Genomic DNA, 6,000 nt, shown 5'->3' with positions numbered 1-6,000 from the left:
CAATCATATTTCTTTTTTATCTCCTTTTACCTTACGAATAATGTAATAAGGTCCAATACATCTCGGGTTAAACTTATTCTTCTTGTCGGATCTCGTCACATTTTTCATGGGTGATATCTTCAAGCATACGCACTCGCCAATCTGAAATTCTAAGTGTCGACGCCGATTGTCGTCATATGATTTGTCGTCTGCGGGCCGCCGATAGCCCGCTAGTTCGATCATCTTGCTTAAATCATCTTACAACCCTCTTTACCTAACTTATAACATTCTAGGCATATTATCTCTTGTCATTTCTTTATCTCTAATTCGAACTCTTCTATCGTCCCTTACTCAGATCTTGCTCTCAACTTTCCGATCACACATCATATTGCAATCTTTACAAGAATATGCGCGGGTGCTCAATTTAGCCCAAGATACCTTAGCGTGGCTTCACCAATCCTTATGGTTTACTTTGCCTTCGCCCCTTTTTCTCTTACAACCGGTGTCGGAATAGATCTTTGGTTCAATCATAGTCTTGTCCTGTTTATCCTTAGTACTAGTTCTATCTCGGTAATTTAGCTTAAACCTTCTTTACCCCTATCCTTAATGTACCCAAAATCTCGTAACCATATTGTTATTACTGAATCCGAACTTTTCTCCTTAAGCATTACTTGGTCTTATCCCTCGCATATAAATATCCATAAGCAACATAACTACTCTTGTACCACTTGTATAAAGTACATTCAATCTTAGTCACAATCTTTCTTTCTCCTGGTTCACTCTGCTCCCCATATTCCTTCCATCCTAACATTCGCTTGTAGCCTACCTTGTCATGCTCTTTTCCCTTCCTTTATTTACTCCTTTGACGTTCTCACTTCCTACTATAGGAGGTTTTCTGTTTTTCTCCGTTACTACTCATAGGTCGCGGTATCATTAGCGAACAACCCTATCGCCCACATCTTGGCTCCTAATCCGCACAAAGTTGTTCCCTTTCACAACATCTCCGTAAGTTACTCGTTATCCTTCACTTGTCGTACTCTCCCCCCCCCTTTTTTAAAGCATCCGCTCTCTAATGTCGTGTCATTTGAGATCTCCAAAATTAACTCTCCGTACTATCTCGATTATCATCCTGACTCCTTCCCTTTTATTGCTGGTTTTCGGACCTTACTAACTGTCTCCGCAAGGAATCTTACCCGTAGCCCAAGCTTCCGTATCAAATATATATTGTGGTGTTGATTGTCTCCATCTTGCACTTGCATCTCTCGCACCCGCTTCCCCCCTTTAAGGGGTGTACTTATACCATTACCCGATTATACTTTGCCCTATGTCCGCATTTCCAATCTTAATTAGGCGGCACTTTTGTTCCGACACTTCGATACCCTTGCCTTCCATCTACTCAGTTCCTTTCTTTTCCAAATACCATTGTATTGGAACTTCCCAAGCTTAATCTGTAGTGGAAACAGCATCGGCTTGCCTTGTAATCTTTGTGCCATTTATATCTTTTTTTCTCACTTGAAATTCGTTGCCCTGTCCGATTAATGTCTTCCATATACCGCCACGTTGATTGCCGAGATACACATATCCTCCGATATAGCCACGTACGGGATATCATGTGCATATCTATATAGACATAATCACTACTATCTTGCTTACAAAATATTTCCAAACACCATTCAAACTCACCCGAATTCCAGAGCTGTGATGCACCTTCTTTCTCTTCACCGGTCTAGTCCGCCCCGGCCTACGCGACCCCTTAAGGTTTCCGCCACTCTGTATATCCTAATTTCCCTTAGAATACTCTAGCTTCCCATTGGGCTCCCCTATGTCTAACTTTATAGGATTTTTGATAAACTTCCCAGGGGGTCACCCATCCTAAAATTGCTCTCACTCCAGCACGCTTAACCTTGGAACTCCGATGAGATACGATGCTTTAATGCTAATATAATGGCGTTCACCTCACCGCATGACCTTCATCACATAATGCGGAGTAAGTTGAGGTCTTAACAGCATCTCAAAACGTTCTCATAACACATCTCCTCCGAATTAGAAAGGGTCTCTTACTTTCCGACTCGCAATTACTATTTTAGCCCTTTTTCAATCCTCAATATTCACTTTTCACCTATGGATATGACTACTCCCCATCCTAGACTTCCAGATTCCCAAAGGTGATGAACATACCTTGATCGCCGTTACTTATAAACACTTAGTTACCGGCCTTTGGATTTCTGCTCTCCTTTTACCTCGTTCCCCATCCTTTCCATAACCGAGTCTTTCACAGTCCCGTCACTTATAGTACTCGTATCCTTGGCTACACATGTCATGGTCTCTTACTACACTGTTGTCTCGCTTTCTTCTTATTTCCTTCTCACAATTACCCTTGCTTTTCTTACGCTCGCTATTATTCCCGTTAGTATATAACCCTTATTCCGAACTTCCCATACAAAACTTGATAAACCTTCCTTATTCGTTCTATAGCCTGCCTTTCCGTTTCACACTTGCCTTTATATTCTAGCTACATAGATCGCATCATAGCTTTGGCCACCTTCTCACTCGGCTTTACTTATTTTCATAACAATCCTTATTATACTCACATTATATCTTATTCGTGATCAATCCTATATGATAATACTTCTTAACCCTTTACCCTTTTTGGTCCACTTTATCCCTAACATCTCACAAGCTGTCTTATCAATACATTCATATCCATCACGATTCTTTCCCTCCGTACCCTTGTCTTAATCATACTATCACTTCTTTTAATTATAACCTCATCGTATTTTTCTCCTGCTTATCGATTCAGTCAGTGCCTTAATATAACACTCTATCAAGATTTACTGGCCTTTTCTAAATCATCTCTTAGTGCCGCAAGCCCTTTTCAAATACTTTTTTACCATATCGATATCGACCTTCTAATTACTATTACTATCAATTCAGCATTAACTTCTTTCTCGATGTCGGCCGTACTCGTAGCTTAGTCAAATCTTATCATTACTTTTTGTACGACCTTTCAAGTCATATCATAAACCCATATCTCCTTCTCTTTTTATTTCTGGGAAAATTTCGGCAGAGTTTCCTCTATATTTCTTACTATCTCAAAACGCACGCGTAAAATACCAACGTTGCCTCACGGGGGGCCAACATATATATGTATATACATCATATCATATCACGGCCACGGGGCTCCCATTACCAACAACAAGATACAAAGATGATAAACTTACCTCGTGTGTCCAACTCGAACCGCACTTTCGTTACACTTTCTTGTTTACTTTCCCTTTTAACCTTCAACTTGAATTTCGATCGTACTTCAGTATCTTACCCGACATACATCTTTCATACCTTTGCTTACCTGCGTGCTTTGTAGCTTCCAATATCGCTCGTTACTTTCTTCTGTCGATGTCATTCTTCTGCTGAAATCAAAGGTCAGGGTAAGGAATCTCATTTCCTATGACTTGGCTCTATGGCACGATATAAGAGGTGAAGGAAGAGTAACCATCCTAAATGCCCCGTAGCCTCCTGTTTATAAATGTGGCGCGCTTCACACCATAAACAGGGCTCTACTGGACACGACTTTGCAGATAACCCCTAGGACGAACTGCTCTGATACCAATTTGTCACACCCTAATTTCTGATAGGGGATGATGGGCACCCGACCCTTACTTGGTATTTCCGAGCGAACCCGCTGACTCTCGTTATACTCATAATCATGCTGGGCCCTTAAATCATGACAGAATGCATAAGGAAAGCTTTTCAAAGAACAACATACTTTTCGTCTTTTTCAAATCAAATAAAATCTGTAATCATAACAAATCTGCAACATAATGCATAATGATTCATCAGCTTACATAGCCGCTTACAAAACTGACATCTTATATACACGATACTGTCTGCACAGTCTCTAACATAACTCAGATACCATAACAAAAAAACTCGACTCGCAAAGACCGGGAGGAATGGAGCTCGCCAATCCAATCGGAACATCTTCTACTCATCCGTATACACCGCGTGGCATGAAAACGACCCCCGAAGAAGCGGGGTCGCACGAAATATGTACTGAGTATGCAAAGCATGAAATACAAGAAACAAGATCGTATCGAAATAAGGAATACGGAAAATCGTAAGACTTGCCTTTGAAACATAAATCATGCGTGTCAATATCATGTCAAATTCATTATGGAACTGAGAAACATAATTAGAAAATCATCTTGTACATATGCATAGATATAACGTGCCCCGGCCTCCAGCCGAGGAATGCGGTAAGTAAAATCACCGATACGCATATACATATAACGTGCCCGCCCCTCTAGTGAGGGACGCGGTGAATGAAGTCATCATATGCCATCCCGGCCGCCCTCCCATACCATCATATCATCATCATATCATATAACGTGCCCGGCCCTCTAGTGAGGGGGGGGGGGGGGGGGGGGGGGGGGGGGGGACGCGGTAAATAACATGCCCCGACCCTCTAGTGAGGGACGCGCGGTGAATAATGCGGTGGAGTTGCACGAATACACCCTAGCCCGGACGCAAGTGAAGGAAGTAATAATGCCTCGCACGAGCAAAGTAGTGAGAAACCACATGCACATAAATCACTTTTCAAGACTCTATGAAATAATCTAAATGAACAAATCATTTGAAAGTCGGGACAATAATTATATCAAATATCTTTCGGACGCCACTGGGAAACATATCAAACATCATGAGCATATCGAAGAACCGTAGGGACCATAGTCATACATCAAACCAATCCGAGCCCGCCATGAAAGTTACGGGCATTATACGTTATAGAATCATTTGCGAGCATATCAAAGCAATCCGGTTCCGTCTATGAAAGTTACGGACATTTTTAGACATAGGATCTTTTAAGAACAAAAATTCTTTTGCAACATTTGAAATTCAATCATACATAAGACTTAAGGACCAAGTTTCTACCACATTAAGGATACCAATACTAAGAGGTGAATAAGGATCGTAAACATGCTCGGATCATAAGAATAGAATTACCTCGAGGATCGTGTCATAACTTACTTACACTAAGACATGCCAAAAGAAAGGAAGGGTAAGCTTTACATACCTCGTCCGCTTCCTAAGCTAATCCAAACTCAAGTCTCGGGCTCCCCAAGATCTTAAGCATGCATCCCCCACGTTATCACTCTTCTCCTTGGTTGATTTTTAGCTCAAATTGAAGACGACGGCCGCACAACACTTTTCTCTTCATGGGCTTCGGAATTCGGGGGCTCGCATTTTGGTCAAAATTGGTTTTTCTTCTCTCCAAGGCTCTTCTGTCTCTCTTTCCAGAATTTTCTGGTGTTCTTGGTCTGAAAAATGAGAGGAAAGGGCTGAAATTTCACTTAAATAGGCATGGGTCATGGGCCTAACCCGATTGGGCCTAGCCCACTGACCTTTCTGCCTTAAAACATCCATATCTCCTTATCCCGAAGCCACCTATGGGCTCAGGACCTATGGTTGGAAAGCTAATTCAAGTATATACAACTTATATCTTTGGTATTTTTCCACATTCCAAACTTATAATGCCGTTTCTGCCCCTCGAAGTCAGATCACCCGAAAACGTTACTTAAAAATATTTGCTTGGAGGACTTCCACTTTGATTTGGCTTCAAGGGTCCTTGAGTTATGTTTAACTTCACATATGTGATTCATATAAATTTTCGCATGTCCCAAAAAAAAAAAAAATCTCAATGTGTGGGCCCCACCTCAGCTTGCGAATAATCCGACGTACAAAAATACGAAATATAATACTGTCAACGTGAGTTTAAATTATGAAGTAACAACATGATTGTCAATTTTTGAGCACGTTAATAAGGACCTTCCAATTGGTTGAATGCGCTTTAGAAGAAAATATTTTTTTTGAATCAAGATTTGAGGGGCTCAAATTTTTCCATGGCCGAATGGCCTCTCTTTATTTTTCTCCAAGTTTCTTGAATTTTATAAGGTTTGAAAGTACGAAGAATGTGATTAATAAGTCATCCAATATACTCATATATAAGTCATCCATGTGTCC

The sequence above is a fragment of the Lycium ferocissimum genome, chromosome 3 (genome assembly GCF_029784015.1).
Source record: "Lycium ferocissimum isolate CSIRO_LF1 chromosome 3, AGI_CSIRO_Lferr_CH_V1, whole genome shotgun sequence".
In the NCBI taxonomy this organism is placed as follows: Eukaryota; Viridiplantae; Streptophyta; class Magnoliopsida; order Solanales; family Solanaceae; genus Lycium; species Lycium ferocissimum.
Note: the sequence above shows the minus strand (reverse complement) of the source record.